A 17,986-nucleotide genomic window follows, 5' to 3' on the forward strand; every position below is an offset into this window, starting at 1 on the left:
GTCATGGTAAGGCCCTACAAGATCAGCGCACCAGAATAGCAACCGTCGCCGTTGAAGAGAAGCTTAGATCAGAAGGATCCAATCTGTAGGCACACGAACATATAGAAGGACAAAGAACGGATCCATGTGGATTCACGAAGACAAACACGGACTGAATATCGCGAGATCCGCCGAAGACAAACCTCCACACGCCCGTGATGATACTAGAAGCACCACCGGGATGGGGGCTAGGAAAAGAGAACCTTGTTCCATCTTCAGAGGGCCGTTGACGCCTCATCTCTCTGAGCAAAACACAAACCCTAAGAAAGCTCAAAAAAACATCAAAAAATGAAGCCGGCAAGGGCCGAGATCTACCACGCCTCCATGGCCCTAAGGCCACAGGAGACGAGGTAGACCAGGGACGGAGCCGGCGGGAGACGGGAGGAACCCTAGTGCGGCTGGCGGATGGGTACAAGCGTGTGCTCGGTGTGTTATTTCCCTTTTATATAGAGGACTTGATATGAAGTTACTTTATGAGGTGAGCCATTAATCGTGCTTGATGAACAAGCTACGACCTACTTTGGTTTAAAGGATTTTGTAGGAATTCCATAGGATAGATTTTTATAGGATTTTTTTTCTTTTGAGTCCTATGGTTTGTAGAAATAGAATTATATTCCTATGTATTTTTTTTATCCTCCATATTTCATAGAAAATAAATATTGATCTAGACTCAATGAAAAAATCTGAACCATAGGACATCTCTTTTTTTTTATTTCTATTTATAGGATTTGAGATATATATGGCATCTCATTCCCTACAAGTTTCTCATTCCTGTAATATTCCTACCCTACAAACTAAAGGAGACCTACCTAGGTACTACTAATACTCACGTGAGCCTTCTATGGTCCTAAATAAGTACATGTGTGACACACAGTATATCTATAATCATTTACCAGAAGTAGAAATGCAGTAGGTTAGTACTACCTCCGCTCGGGATTTCAGGTCCCCTCGACCGAAACACAAGTACTATGGTACGATCTGCTCTAATAGTGCAAAATTTACAAGCAGAAGAACTGCTAGTACTAGAAAATTCCCCGCGCGTTGCTGCGGGAATATATGGTTGAAATATTAACAATAATGATTTCATGATTATAGTAAGTGGCAATTTTCATGATTAGGGCACTCTTTCGATAACATGGAATTAAGTTTCGATTGGTGGAAAGAATACACTCCACCACAACATAACCATGTAGCAAAGCAAATGGATTTCATGTCCCTGGTTTCCCTGGATTCTGTTTTAGTTGTAGGGGTGAACAACCTGAATTCTCCATCAATCAAAGTTTGCAAATACGTTATCAAGATGCTATATACCACACCCAGAATGGGAATTTCAATGTCAAATAGATGTTAGGGGAGAAAGCTCATAATTAACAATAAGAAAGTTCACAATTGTATCATTGAGCAATATATGGATTATTATTCCCTACAAAAATATGAATCACATGACATCATGAGATGGGGAAAAAGGACAGATGTGTCACCTAGCATAGTGGTGTAAGAATTCAGCCCACCACTGCATTCTATATTTATTCTCTATGTAGACGAATATAAAATGCTGCCATGACAGAGTAAATAACTATTACTCGCCGAACGACAGCGAAAGAGCAAAAAAAATTCAAGAACATGAGTAAAAAATAAAAACAGAAGTGGTCATAGAGTTAAAGTTTTCATTAAGAAATGTCCCACTTTGGCACCAGTAGAAAGGGAACATTACTAAGAGATGTCAGATCTAAAAAAGAGGAAGATTAGAGCACCCACTTTACTCCTCGGTGGGCAAATCGACCATCACATTTAGAAAAATTGAATAACCTCATGAGTCTGCACCGATAGAAAAATGAAAATTGCATATATTGGACAGAAATTTACATATGAATATAGCAAAAAAAACTCAGTGAATTGATATCGAACCATTTACAGCTAGAGAACCATAGATAACCGATGATTATTTGCTAGAATTATGTCGCAATAATAACCATGGAGGTCACAACAATAGGGAATGAACATAGCATTGTTAATCTGAAATCAGGAAATGGTTTGGAATGTTATACCTTTAAGAGAGAACTCTAAAACACTGAAGGTAATTTAGCATTGAAGTAGTTCTTATGAGGAAATAGCTTAAATCACTTGAGCTTCCTATACATGAATTAACCTTCCGCTTCATCCATTATGCCCTCTTTAATTAACACAATAATGGAAGATCGAAAGATAACAAACAGAAAGAGATGGACCAGTGGACTGCTCCTGTAAGTATATATATCAAGAATCTGTAAACAAAACCTGATGCACAGATATGAGTGAAATGCACTGGGGCAAATCGTCCAATTCTAAGGTGTGATGTCTAATTGGCTATTGATTCATGGTCAAGTGGTTTATATATCAATAATAGCACTGGCCTTCAGATTTGATAATCATGAAGGAAAACCGTTTACCTGCAGACAGGAATAGTGAATCCAATGATAGAAGTTCAGCTTGCCAATTGAAATGAAATCCCACAAGCTTCCGGCTCTAGATGTTGAGACAACATAAGAGAAATTAGATATCCTTGCTGCAAAGAGCCCTTTTCTTCCACTCACATCGCATGCCACGCCGACCGACTGACCGCGCTCCATGACAGAGCAAAGGCAGGAGGGTTGTGGGGCTCCACCACGGCAGCAGGAGGAGTTCTCGCTGGTGTCGCGATGGCACAAACTTGGGTGTCGAGGGCAGCGCGACCAGATGAAGTTAGTACGGACGGTCGGAGGTGGCCGGTCCAGAGGGAATCCCATGCGGGTGCCAACGACGCGCTGTAGGCGTGCGGCGGTACCTTGCTGGTGCCGCGATGACACGGACAGGGGTGTGCAGGCAGCATGACCGGGTGAGGTCCGTACGGACAGTCGGAGGTGGCCGGCAGAGCGAACCCAGGCAGGTGTGAAGTGTGCGACGGTGCAATGACGGAGCAGACTGGGGTGTGGATGGCAGCCAACCTGGTGAAGTCCATACGGATAGTCGGAGGTGGACGACCGACCGAAGGCCATGCGTGCGCCAACTACACCACATCGTAGGTTTGCGGTGGCTCCGTCCAGGTGCTGCGTGGGTGCGCATCATCCAGACCCATCTTGGCGTTGAGGTCGCTCCTGCCGGAGCTCAGTCAGTTGTCGTGGCTGCAACTCAACGGAAGATGCATCGTTGGGGTCTAGGCTCCTCTTCTACTTATTGTGGGCTGCCTCGTTTGTTATGAAGAGTAAATGTTGGGTCGCTTCGGTGTTTAGAGCATCTTCAGCCGTTCGGCCCCTCAGGACGCCGAAAAACCGCGTCCTAGGGCGAGCCGGCGAGATTTTCGACGTGGGGGCAACTGCTTTCCCAGTCGTCGCCCCCAGGTCGGCCCCAGGGCTAAACGAATTCGGCGTTTTTTTGGCACAAACTTGTCGAAATTCATCCAAACTCGGCGACATTCATTCAAATTTGTACAAACAAATAAAAAAACACGGCCTAGCTACGCCGTCCTCGCTGCGCCTCGCCGCCGTCCGACTTCTACATGCCTAGGCGCTTGTAGAAGTCGGTGTAGTCTCCGCCGTCGTCGTCGTCGTCCTCGCCCTGCCACCCGCCGCCGTCCCTGCTACAGCCCTGTCCAGGGTCGCCGACGCGGGATGGCCCGGCCTCCTCCTCGTCGCTGTCGAGGTAGAGGACGCCGTCCACCTTGCGGACGGGGCAGGGGTGGCGCGCCTTGAGTTCCTCGAGGGCGCGGCGCTGGCGAGCCACCTGCTCGCGGACGTAGTCCTCCCTCGCCCACCTCATGGCCGGCCGTCTCGGCGGCGGCGGCCATCGCAAGGTGCTCCGGCTTCACCGGGAGCAGGGGAGGCTCCGACTCGGTTTTCGGCCGGACGCGGCGCATGCGACCGCCGCGGCCTTCCTCGGGGATGGTCAGGGCACCGCTGCGGGTGCAGCGCCCTAGCGGGGACTCCCCCCTCGTGTCCTGCGGCTCGGGCTTGACGGCGAAGGCCGCCGGCGAGCCGCCCGAGGAGGAGGAGGCCGTCGCGTCCGACAACCGCCGCGGCATCCACGAGTTGCCACGACGGCGAGAGAAGAACGGGGTGCGGGGGCAGGGTACTCGAGGCGCGGCGTGTTGCCGGCCTCGATGTAGTCGAGGACGTGCTCGAGGGTGCGGCCGGGCACCCCCCCACCAGTCGCGCCGCCCTTCGGCGTTGTGGCGGCCGCGAGGCACGACGCCGTTGGTGGAGGCGATCAGGCCGTCGCGGCGGTGGTCGAAGTAGATCCTTCAGAACGCGTTGTTGTCGGGGGAGTACGCCGGCGTTCGCCACTGCTCCTCCGCCAGCGACGACCTAATGCGGGCTATCTCTGCCCGCCGGTCCGCCCCAGTGGGAGCGGGTGGCACCGGCACGCCGCCGGCGCTCAAACGCCACGCGCCCGGCACCCTCATGTCCGGGGGAGCCGGGTAGTCGGCCTCAAAAAGGAGGCGCGCCTCCCACTCGTGGAGGTGGCGGCGGCCGAAGCCGTTCTTCGCCGCGGAATCGCCTGGGTACCGCGCTACCATTGCTCATCGGCGGGGGAGTGGAGTGTGCGAGCGGGGGGGGGGGGGAGGCGATGTGCTGCGGTGTGGCGTACACCGGCGAGGCAGGCGGCTTTTATAGCCGGAGCTCGGGCGGCGGGAGGCGCATGCCAGGCGAGGCGTGGTGGACGGCCGTGGCGCTGGGCGACGCGACGCTTCACTGCGCGGCATCAATGGGCATGCTGACCGGCGCGCTGCATCACGGCAGGCGCGGCATCAATGGAGGCGACGGCGCGGCAGCGCGGCAACTTTGGCATTGATTCCTGCGGGAAACGAGGCGATGTGGACGACAAAGCGGCGCGTCGCTGACAGGGCGGGCCCATCACAGTTCGCGCCAAAAACGGTCCGTCCGGCGCCCCCAGGCGACCCCCAGCGCGCCGAGTTCGAGTTGGGTACGCCGGCGTCAATTCCGGCCCAATCCGGCGGAAAACGGGTTCCTGGGGCGCGACTGGGCCATTTTTTCAGCGCCGACACCGAAAAAGTGGCCTGGGGGGCCTGTTGGGGGCGCGGCTGAAGATGCTCTTAGTATGGCTGTCTATCTTCCTAGATTTGTTGGTTTTTATTTTAAATTTGGATGAGGTGGAGGATTTGTTAATTAAAAAATTATTATTTTTCTGCTGAAGGGGCACATGCATAGCTGTTACTGTCTGTGGATGTGGAGAAGAAAAAATAATAATGAAGAAATGAAGTGACGTGGGTGAAATTTGCTGAGGTGGATAAATGATGATGTGGATGGGCTGCATGTTGAGAGAATAGATAATAGTGGGGATCAACTTCTTAATAATGTAAGATTAGTACTAGTACTCTCTCTCCCTCGCATGATTACTTTTTCTCTCTCTCTCAAATGAATTTAAAAATGATTATGAAAGAAAAAAACCCATATCATAAAAAGTTTTGATTATTGTGAATCCACTCCAATCAAATATTGAATAATCAAATTCTTCAATTCAAATTCAAAGTTTCAGAGATCTTTAAAAAAAAGTAGACTAATCGTACGAGGACAAAGAGAGAGTCCTATTCTACATGTCAATACAGACAACAATGAAATTTCTAGTAAAAGGAAAATTCATGTACTTTATAAGTTGTGCGGGTTCAAATCCCTCTGTCCCCAAATCCTCGCAGCTTTTTAACTTTTTGCATGTCGATGGAGGCAGCGGACTTGTAAATATGGTTTGTGCGTTTGGTGCCTAGCGACTTGAAAATCCGAACGTTCAATAATGGTGTGTCCCTCTTTAAGGTGGCCACGGTGATCTTTCTCCCCCGTGCAGGGTGAAAACCCATGACCGCGTTGTCGGACACGACGTCAGCAGCGCACTACGTCATGACCTTTTTGGGGGCGTCGTCGGGGATCTAAGGTCCTTCATGTGTGTTGCGATGACTTCTAACCTATATTCTTGCATCATTCATGCTATGGTTCCTCATTGTTCAATGGCAGGGTTAGCCCTCCTCGATCTGTAGTAGGAGGGCAGAGGTTCCTCTCCAATGATAGTTTGGTGACGATGTGGCGACGCGGTACTTCCTTTAGGTGGCGAGGCTTCCTTTCGTTGGTGCCTGCTGGCACTTCTTCCTATGGTGCAGATACTTTTGTGTTCATGTTTGGGGGGAGGGGCAGTTGGCGGCGGCTGGTAGTGCATGTTTTGTACACTTTCTTGGATTGTTGTGTTTGTTGTCTGATTTTTTTGTCTATTCATTTTGTAAGAGGGATTTCTCAATAGTTTGTATTGTTAGATCGTGTGGCCTTATTTATAAAGCGAGACCAATGCTTGAGAGAGAAAGATCCAAGAGCCAACGCCAACTCAGTGGCATTGAATTATATAGTAAAAAAGATAGTGATGCTATTCAATGAGTGTTCAACGGGGAGCATGGCAAAACGAATGATTTTTTATGGCAATTTATGTTGTCGGGAATATGACAATTCCTTCAAACGAACATGGCAATATTTGCAGTAAATCCTTTGTTTGCCCGAATTTACAATTAAAAATGTGTGTGCTTGTCATGCTTCCCAGCGAACGTTTGTTGGTTAAGCCGGTCCAAAAAAATAAACCAGTGAACTGGGCTAGTCGCTCCACCGGGATCGACCCGTCCTCCCGGCGAACCCGAGGTCTGCGCACCGCCGCCGCCGCCATTGCTTATCCTCAGCGTGCCCTTTCCTCTATCTCCATCCCTTTTTGCCCGCCTCGCTTCTCCACGTCGCTACCTCCTTCAGTCACCTGCAATGCCGCCACTCAGGACTCAGCGTCTCAGCGCAAATGGACGACCGGTAAGGATAGGCCGATGCCAAACCGGATCTTGGCTCCACCCATGGGACAGCGGCTATGTCGGCGGCGCACGTGACGCGGATGCCGGCGGTGGCTATGTCGGTGGCACCCATGGGACAGCAACAGCAGCACCGCGTCGTACATGCATCTTTCTTGCTTTCATTTTCTCGTGGTTTGGCCGGGAATCCTCCCCCTTTCGTTTCGATTCAGATGTAGCCTTGGGATGCCCAGTTTTTGATACTTTGTAAATCAGTTTAGCCACAAGTAAACTTATTTCAGTATTATGCTATTAAATAGTTCATGCTTAGTACTGGTCCATTATATGATGCTCTGTTCAAAATTTCATAATCATCCGTCAGTGAAGAGTGAAATATAAATCTGCAGGAACTTTAAGCGACGGATTTATAGATAGCTGATAAACCACACACTTCACAATCCACACGCAAACTCGTAATATTCAGTCGCCAGCTGACACGTAGGGGATGCCAAGTGAGAACAAAAAACAGAGCTACTCTGCTCCATGAATTCTAATGGCAGCTCCCAATTCAGCATAGCAAAATTTGTTAGGCATTGCAAGATAAACCGAACCCCCTACATAACTGAAGATGCAGCAGTTGTGTCATCTTCACTGGGCACCAGGCGTCGCACTGATGATGTCCGACACCTGAAACATTATGAAGTAATCATTCAGTACATATTACTAGGGGGCGAATGAAAAGGAAAAAAACAGGAGCAATTTATACAGCAACGGACCAGGATCAGTGATGCTGACACAGCACACCCTGTTGTACTTTCGGCGGGCGGTTCGAAGATCAACCTTGTCTGAGAAACAGGAGCCACGTGAGCAAGTATTATAGCACAGAAAGTCACAGCAGTAATACAATAGGCAAACTGCATACATCAGAGAAGCATCATAAAAGGTTTATATGGAGCCATTGAAGGCGCCAGTAAAGCTAGCACACTCGGTAGCATTTTCCAAAGATCTGCACTATCTGGAAGACAATAGCCACATTAGAAGTATGATAGCACAGAATGCAGGGAGATGTATAAGTAGTAATGCAATAGGCAAATTACATGCATGAAATAAGTAATGCAAAAAATGGTTCAGAAAAGATGAAATAATTTTACGGTGGCCTGGGATGGGGTCAGAGCTGACCAGGAATAGCAGTGGCTCGTCGGAGAGACCCATGATGCTCCTTGACACGTACAGGGAGACAACACTTGGCACGGCCAGAGAGACATTTTACTGAATTCCAACACATCACGAAGAACCTTGGAGCCTTCCACGGGCTCGTCCTTGTCGGTGAGTATGGAGTAGAGCGTGACGCCAACCAGGAGGAAAGATGGAGAGGTGAGCGGGGAGCCGGCGACGATGTCCTCGGAAAATGAGCTGACGAAGTCGGGGTCCTTGCTGCGCACCTCCACCTCCTCGTCCTCTGGCCAAAGGGCATCTGGATGGAATCACTTCAGCCACATCCATAGTTTCCACGCTGTTGCTCTCAGCCCTCTGCATCTCCTCGGTGCATAAAAAGGCTTTGCATAATCTAAACAACATTTCTGCATCAAAGGACGATCCAGACCTCTCCCTCTCCTGTGCTTCGCTAAGTGTTTCCCATCCCTGCATAAGAGAACAACAATTTTGTATGGACAGATCAGCACATTGCTTCATAGTGACTCCTGTCACAGCCATTTTGGAAAACATAGATTATTCATTGCGCTTTCCGGAGTTTGATACCTGCTTAATAAAGTTGTAAATCTAGACGGTGGGGATGTGACAAATATTTTGAGCATCCTCCCCTATGCACCTCGCAAACAGACTTGGACAGAGCACAATTTTGAGTTTCTTCGAGGCGGTGAGGCTCCTAATGCTTTCAGGCAACGATGTCAAGTTGGGACAATCACAAATGTAAATTTCTTCTAGGGATGTGAGTTGTCCTAACCATCCCGGTATTATTTCTATGCCGTTGCACTCTTTGATAGTCAGACCTCTAAGAGCACTGAGGTTCTTCATGCTTTCAGGCAACAATGTCAAGTTGGGGCAATCTTCGATGATAATTCCTTCAAGGGAAGTTAGCTGTCCCAACCACTCTGATAATATTGCTAGGCCTTTGCACGCTATCAAATGCAGCTTTCTAAGAGCGGTGAGGTTCTTCATGCTTTCAGGGAGATATTTCACATTGCAACAGTCTTGGATATCAAAGAGTTCTAGAGAACTGACATGGCCCAGCCATCCTGGTATTATTTCTTGGCCTTGGCACTTTATTATAGTCAGTTCTCTAAGAGCATTGAGGTTCTTCATGCTTTCAGGCAACGATGTCAAGTTGGGGAAATCTTCGATGTAAATTTCTTCTAGGGATGTGAGTTGTCCCAGTCATCCCGGTATTATTTCCAGGCCTTTGCACTTTATCATAGTCAACTCTCTAAGAGCGCTGAGGTTCTTCATGTTTTCAGGCAAAGATGTCAGGTTGGGCAATCTTCAATGTAAATTTCTTCTAGGGATGTGACCTGTCCCAACCATCCCGGAATCATTTGTAGGCATTTGCACGTTTTCATAGTCAGGACACTTAGAGCGCTGAGGTTCTTCATGCCTTCAGGCAAAGATATCAGGTTGGGGCAATCTTGGATGTAAATCTTTTTTAGGGAAGTCAGCTGTCCCAAACACCCTGGTAATGTTTCTACGCCTTTGTACCCTATCAAATGCAGATTTCTAAGAGCGATGATGTTCTTCATGCTTTCAGGGAGGTATGTCAGATTGCAACAATCTCGGATGTCAAAGAGTTCTAGAGAACCGAGGTGCCCCAACCATAGCGGGAGTATCTCCAGGTCCTCCAACGACTTCAAATATAGGTGTTTGAGGGAGGTGAAGCATTGCATGACCTCTGGCAAAGTCCTCAAGCCACTGATGGAGACAAGTTCAACATTCTCAAGGGTGGGGAAATGTTGAAGTCTATCCCACTTGTCTTGAGAGAAACTGCAGTCAGTTATCTTCATCTTAGAAGGAAGGGTGGAAGAAGAAAGCTTCCCAAATCCTCTTTCTGGCAAAACTAGATCGTTGTTTCCCAACCACCACGTCATACTTCTTGGGGGATATGGTAGGAACTTCAATTTTGGGCAGTTCTTTGCACCCAAAAGATGCAAATTAGGCATCAGAAACTCTTCGTTCTCTCTACTTGACTTAGTTGTCCACCATTCCACCAAATTCTCAATCAACCTCAATTCAAGTACTCTTAGTTTCATGCAAGGTTCGTCCTCTCCATAGAAATCTTTGCCAATTTTCCTGATGTTGGGAATGTTTTCTAAACGCATGCTTCTTAAATTTGGTAGTGCCCCTAATGGAGGAAGACAATCACACGCTTCCAAATTACTAAGAGATAGTTCCCTGAGAAAAGGGAGGTAGGAAGAGATGTCACACATCCAACATGGGAAATCCTTGCTCGTATACCCATATAGCACGAAGTGCTCAAGAGTCCGAGGAGGTATGAGCATGTCCAGAGAGATTTGCTTCCATCTTTTTCCCATAAAAGAGCTAGTACTCGAATATCTGATTTATCACGCAGTTTGACTCTTTCCGCATCTTCCATATGCCTGACATTCTGAAGGTCTGCAAGTATCAGGTTTGAACAAGTCAAGCCCGCAAGATCCACTATACTGCTACATCATCTGCCCTCTATCTCATGTACATGATGCTCTACTCTGTCTAACACATTTAGACGCCTTCTGATTGCTAGATTCTTTTCAACCAAAGCATCAGCTACAGTGTCCATCACAAACTGGGTGAGACTAGTCATGTCACCAATGCTATTAGGCAAGTCACACAAAGATCGAAGACAATTCATGTGCAGTATTTGAAGCTTAAGGCCATCAAATGAGGAGGGGAGCTCTTTGAGGCCCAGACAGTATGACAAATAGAGACACCTCAGCTTCAACAACTTGCATAGCGACTCATGCAATAGTTTGAGCTTAAGACAACTAGTTAGGTTCAAATATTCCAGCTCAAAAAGGTTACCAAAACATTCGGGCAGTTCTTCGAGGTTATTGCAATCTGAAAGATCTAGGTATTTCAAACAGTTGAGTTTGCAAAATGATTCTGGCAGCATTGAAACCTTATAGCAACCAGAGAGATTCACGAACTCAAGTTTTTGAAGATCACTGAAATCTTCTTGTAGTTTTTCTAGCTCATGGCAACTTGATAGTTTGAGATACTCTAAAGAATGAAAAGTAACACTGTCAGGTAGTTTGGTGAGTTTGGAACAGCCAGACATGTTTAAAAAGGAGAACTTAGGAAGGCTGCCGAATTTATCAGGGAGCTTTTGGAGAGCACAACAATCTGACATGCCCAGGTGATGTAAGTATGTAAGCTCACAGATTGAATCAGGCAACTCTTGGAGCATAGAACACCGTGATAGACTCAGAAAAGATAGTTCAGAGAGGTCCCCCAGTGATGCGGGTAGCTTATTAAGGCTGATATTGCCAGAAAGGTCCAAATAGCAAAGTTTGCGAAGGCTACAAATACTGTGAGGCAAGGTTTCAAACAAGGAATTGGACAGAATAAGAGTTTCCATGTTTTGAAGTGTGTGAAAATGCTTAGGAACTGATGTAATTGGCAAGCCTGTGGCATCAAGATACCTAAGTAGCTTCAATTGATGGACCGAAGATGGGAGCACTATGTTGCTTGTAGCAGATTGTCCTTTAGGTGAACGCCTACTTAGGTCCAAGACACGTGTATACTTGGATCTAGTAAATGCCTTTTGGGGGAGTTGCAGTCCCCCTAAATCCTTGAAGTGGAGGGATCTGACCTTGCCTGGAAGATATTTGAAAACCACAGGATCATTCTTGTAGTTGGTTAACTGTGCATGTCGGCAGTATCGAGCTTTGTACCAATCGATGCTTTTGGTAAAATCCAGATCAACGAATTCATCACCACCAATTGCTAATGCAAGATCATGCACCAAATCATGCATGATGAGTTCTAGAGAAGCTTTGGTGTGCAATGAACTTGGACTAACCTGTAGAGGTAACTACTATCAATATAGTATAAGACATGTTAAAATGGAGTTAAGGTAATACAGTAAGATCCAGTAAAATTGCAACTTCCTCAAAATCTCATGAGCCCTTATATTGTGAAAGTAAGTAAGAGTGTTTCAAAATAAAAAAGAAAAACCCCTTGAAAACAGGAAATGTTAAAACGGAGTTAAGATAATACAGTAGTCAGTAAGATCCAGTAAAATTGCACCTTCCTAAAAATCTATTGAGCGCTTATATTGTGAAAGTAAGCGATTTATATACCCTATATGTATATGTATGCTTATTTACTCATGTGATACTTCCAATGAGTACAGAACAATTTTCCTACACAATTGTTTTTGCTAGAAACCATGGGCGAGAAACTATTTCCTTTCCATTAAAAATTGGATAACACTCAGAGTAAATAAAGTTGATAAAGGAGTATGACTCATAAGCATAGGCTGTATACGAGCGGTGGGAATTTTTCGAATTTCTTTTGGATGTCTAGTTTGACTTATTTACAAACTAGTTCAACAAGTTTCGACTAATCTTAAACTATATCAAAGTTATTTACTGACTAGAGGTTACCCAAACGATCACGCCAATAAAAAACGAGTGATTGTTGAAGGGGTGAGGTCAGAGCCACGTGTAACTAGAGGGTGTACCCTCACAACGATTTTGATGACATATACGACGGTGACGAGCATGACACATGCTTGTTTGAACCGAGGTTAGGTTGCTGGCCCACACTGTGCTCGCCACAGCCGGGTGCAACAACGTTCCGTCGTCTGTCCATATCTCATTTCTCCATGGCAGTATGTATGTGTTTTGGCGGTATGTACGATAAAGTATATGTTCAGTTGTAGAAAATGAAATCTTTAGTGTAGGAACAAATTTAAAATTTAGAAATGCATATATAAAACTGCATTTACTAAACTAAAACACTAAATGTAGAGGACAATCCAGAAGCGTAATAGAGTATAATTTATGAAAGCAGGTTCCTGGATATAAAGTTAAACAAGACATGAAATTAAAAAAATAGAACCATACCAAAAAGAAACTAGACCAACAGGGGAAGACGCACAACCACGCTTCTACCACTGGGCTAGATGTGTGTCCACACAGAACCATACAAAAGAAATGGTGTTTAAATACTAACCAAAGAGGAGTTTGGAATCTGAAGAAAGGACATCCCCAAAAGGTAGTTGATGCACCTTTGACCATCATGCTCTGAACAGATGTATCTAAGTGCCTTCCATTGCTGGATTAGACGATTGCCATCCATGATAAAGCCTTTGGGGAAGGCTGCCAAATACGTGAAACACATCTTGAAGTCTGGCTTCATGTAGTAATAGCTCAGCATTAGACTCTCTAATGTTTTCTTTTGATGTTGTTCTCTCAAACCCAAATCAACCTTTGTGTCTCTTATATCTTCCCATGCCCTCACAGTCCTTAGCTCTGACATTACTTGCCCAAGAGCGTTTGCCATGAGCGGTAGACCTCCACATTTTTCCGCAATTTGCCTTCCAATTTGTTCCAAGCTATGGTGGTCATCATCGGGCCCAAATGCCTTTTGTTTCATTAATTTCCAGCACTCATCCGATGATAAAACACCCAAATCTATTTGATCAGACTCAGGCACAGGGCAAATTTTCCTTTCATTTGCAAGTGAACCTGTACGCAGTCTTTGCGCTACACTTAGGTTTCGGGTAGTTACTACAATCTGGCTTCCCTTGCAGCCATATTTCAGCATCCGCTTCAGCTCTTCCAGTTTATATCCATCTTCTTCCCAAAGATCATCCAAAACAATCAAGTATTTTCTATTATCAAGTTCTTTTTTCAGATTATCGTGAAGAAACTGCAAATTACAATTGCCAAGGTTGATACTGCTGTTCATCCTTTTCAGGATGGCACACCCAATTTTCCGCTCAACAGTGACCCTTTTGTCTGCGAGAACTGATTCAATCAATGTTGCCTATACCACCAAGGCCAACAATAGGAATGATGGAAATATCCTGGTTAGCTTCACTTGTCAGTAGCACTCTGATTATCTTCACCTTCTCGATTTCCCTTCCCACCGTTTCGGTTATCATGCTTTCACCATTGTTGGCTGCAAAAGTTTCATTGTTTCTGCTCCCTTCTGCCCTTGCTTCCTGAGGCACAAGATTGAGCTTCCTTTTGCCCTCCTTTTCGATCTTGTCTATTTTCTTCCTCATGTTCTTCATCTTGTGCGGCATGTTTATTCGTTGGAAGAGTTGATTGTTTCTTGAAAACCATACCTTGGTCTGCATACATAAAAATTGAAGTCAACGTCAGTTTTTAGGCACGTCTTTTTTTAGATTATTTTCAGACTCCCATCTGCGCAGGAGCAACCACATACATGGATGTAGAAAAAAAGCTGCATATTGGATAAATACGGGCTATGGTATAATCAAATTCACAAAGAAACTTATTCCAAACAGGATAACCAAAGAATCATCATTGTTTGAACGAATACCTTGGACTGGCTCTTCCTGATGAGCTCGTCAGCGTCCAACTCATTCAGCACGTCCTCAACGTCATAGGCGACGCTCTGAAATTTTGTAAGCCACCGCTGAAAGACCCTTCCACCTTCTCCTACTCGGCGCGACTTGTCGTTGTTAGAATTAATCCAAGGCATACCGTCGATTATTTGAGGACTAAACAATCACATGAGCATGACACCGAGATTTGTTAATGAGGTTCACTGATATGGCTACATCTCCGGGACTTGACTACGGGCGCTCCTCCCCGTGACACCGTCACAATACCGCACCCGGCCACCCAGGCGCCGGCACACGCCGCCGGCTCCGCCTTGCGCTCATGTGCTATTATGTTGGCATAGGTTACATCGTGTGCCTAGCCTCGCTATATATGAGAGGCCTAGGATACAAGTGTCCTACTTGGACACGACTCCATATCCTATCTAAACACAATACAACTACAAGTCCAACTGTAACCTACCTCGTACACTATATTCGACACAACTCCAACAAACTCCACCTTGGCGAATATACTCCATCACCCTGGATTTGTCCATGCATCAAACTTTCATGTACATTGGATTTGAGTTTATTCCATGAGCACCGCTGCAACTCCATAGACTCCATATGACTCCACCTGCAACTTGTAGTCCCTTCTTTTTTTGACCACTGTCAACACTCGAGCAAAATTAAGTTCATTTTTACTCTAGGGTATGCTCCCAACTTTCAGAGCTTCGTTCAACGCATCACGCACTGATCACTGACCATCGTGAAAATGAACAACTCACATATTGGGTGTGACACATAAGAGTTACCTGAACTCAACATCACCGCTCCTTTCTTGACCGCCTGTCTGAAACTTGAAGGGATTTCACCATTGTTTGTAGTCATCCCGGGTCAAATTCGTAGTTGTCTCACCACACGTATGACCACCAGAGCCCTGGCCCGTCTCCATGTCCCGTGTGTACCGCACGCCTCGCCGCTATTACCGCGTCGAGCCTCCGCTGTCCCGGTCGAGTCTCAAGGGTCGCGAAACCACACCACTCAACCCCCACTGCAGAGTACCATCGATCATCACCGACCGATGACGAGTTTCACGCTTCCATCAGATCACTGGGCTCCAGTCCGAACTACGTGTCACTCGCTTTTCTCCCTTTGCTGAATAGGCTTCGATTCCCTGGATCCTTACACCGTAGCCCCTCAATCCAGCTCCACCTTCAACATGACTCCATGGTAAATGATAAGTCCACCCTTGCGCCCCCGTCAACTTCAAGCTCCGTGTGTACATCACCTTGAATCAACCCGTGCCATAGTCTTGTCGGAGTCACACAAGCCCTCAGGCCTGCACACGTGTTTCCACACCTCAGAAGTTGGTCACCATCAGCATCACGCACCTATGTCGTCGTTGCCGATCCCACCACCGTCTTCTGTACTAATCGACTCACGTCGATCCGTCAGACTGTCTAGTCCAACCCAGCCGAATATATCCGACTGCAACCATGCTCCACCATGCGTCGTGTCCGCCCGCACATCTGTGCATGTCTTAGACGCCATGTGTATGCATGATCCTGTATGACGCACTTATCCACGCGCCTCCGCAGCCTATCCACGTGTTCCAAGCAATCTCAGCAAACTGACCCAGAAAAAACTTCCATGCAAATTGCACAAATCTTCTTCTTCCCTGTCACTCTTTGCTATTGCTTCTCCGTGCATCTTATAGCAGAAAACAGATCGTACTTGATCCAACCAAAACTGCTCTTTGTACACACACGTGAACCTGGTCGCTCCCTTTTTTCAACAAACAAATCTCCGGCTTGCTCCAAGGGCCACGCACCTCGTCCTCGGTCCGTCCGCATACTCGTTCGTCAACATGTACGCCCGCTAGTCCTTGCAATAGCGCAACAGCCCCGCCTGGGCTTGCTTGCTACTGCACGCACGATCCCAGATTCCCAGCTAGTGGGCCACGTCCTGGCGCATGCCACAGCCCACACGTTCCTACTCCGAGCCGCTCCTGGACCACGCTTCGCCGATCTGCTGCGCTTCCGATTGCTATTCCAGAAAACGCTGACTCCGATCTGTCCACGTCCGCACAAGTCGCTCTACGGCGACCACCTTCATAGGAACAACAAGGTTGATCCATGTCGAGCACTTCTCATCCTCTAGATCAATTCGGTAGCCTTCTCAAACTTTGCTCATGATACTACTTGTTAGAATTAATCCGAGGCACTCCATCGATTATCCGAGGATCAAGCAATCACACGAACACGACACCGAGATTTGTTAACGAGGTTTACCGATATGGCTATATCTCCGGGGCTTGACTACGGGCGCTCCTCCCCGTGACACCGTCACAATACCGCACCTGCCCACCGGGCGCCGGCACACGCCGCCGGCTCCCCCTTGCGCGTCTGTGCTATTATGTTGGCATAATTTACATCGTGTGTCTAGCCTCGCTATATATGAGAGGCCTAGGATACAAGTGTCCTACTTAAACACGACTCCTTATCATATCTAAACATAATACAACTACAAGTCCAACTGTAACCTACCTCGTACACTATATTCGACACAACTCCAACAGTCGTCAGTCGTCGGCGTCTAGCAACAAGGCCTCCATATCGTTCATCTTCTCTGCCATGTCCAGCACGTCCTCTCTGAACCTCCATTGCAGAGTGATCTCCTCTGCCGCGAATCTACCGAGCTTGCTGACGACTTGTTTCCCCACAGCACTCGCAATGGCGCCCCCAACGCCGCTCATGGCCGGGATGAAACCCCCTCAGCCCACGAGCAGCAACCAAGAAGCTGGGTCGCGCCTCCAACTATCCGCTTGATCTGCAAATCACAATGGCAGACCAAAGAACCGAGGCTACTTTCAGATCTAGAGGAGACTGGAGGTCTGGAGCGGTGAGGAGCAGCTCATAAAGAGATCTCACCAGCTACAGTGCTAGGCTGTAGGAGGGGGCGGCCTCCAGCTTCCTCTCCCAGATTGTCACCGGCGGGAAGCTGGGCAGAAGGCAGAAGGCGGCGGCGTACGGAACGGCGGGCTAGGGCACGGAGCTTGGAGTGGAGAGTGGACTTGGCGTGGACTGAGGAGTGAGGAATGCGAGAGCAGCTAGGTTGGTACGTAGGCATAAATACAGACAGTGGTGACTATGGACGAGCTGCAGGATTAGGCGCGAAAACAGCAGACCTGTAGCTGCTTAAGATGCTGGAAACACCGACGCTCCCAGCCGTTGGATCTTCATTACCAGCATCACTGAGCTGCGACACAAGGGGTGTCGATTTCTTCAGACTGAAGTGCCCATGTTCAGAGTTCTTCAGTGGTCTGAACTTCATGGGCAAGCTTTGCTCCAAGAGCTACACACATCAAGCAAAAGAAGGCACTGAATCCAGCATATGAACCATATGAGCAATAAGCATCATCGGATACCAACAAATTTTAAGCTTGTAGGCCACCTGGTCCTGGATGTAGATACTCTGCGAACTGAAGTAGGCCCTGTTTGGATTAGCGTTTCTGCTCGTTTTCTGGCCGGTATAAGATACGGACCTCCTCTGGTTCGTTTTCATTTCAGGCTGATCTTAACTGTTGACCTGTAACTTACACCTGTAGAATAAATACACGTGTATAAAATTACCCC

The 17,986-nt window shown here is 47.2% G+C and overlaps 1 pseudogene; it reads right to left on the bottom strand.

The window, feature by feature from the left end:
* Nucleotides 1-7,468: 7,468 nt before the first annotated feature.
* On the bottom strand, nucleotides 7,469-17,592 carry LOC125538119 (uncharacterized; annotated as a pseudogene).
* Nucleotides 17,593-17,986: the final 394 nt, after the last annotated feature.

The sequence above is a fragment of the Triticum urartu genome, chromosome 2A (genome assembly GCF_056163025.1).
Source record: "Triticum urartu cultivar PI428250 chromosome 2A, HENAU_Tu73, whole genome shotgun sequence".
NCBI classification, from domain to species: Eukaryota; Viridiplantae; Streptophyta; class Magnoliopsida; order Poales; family Poaceae; genus Triticum; species Triticum urartu.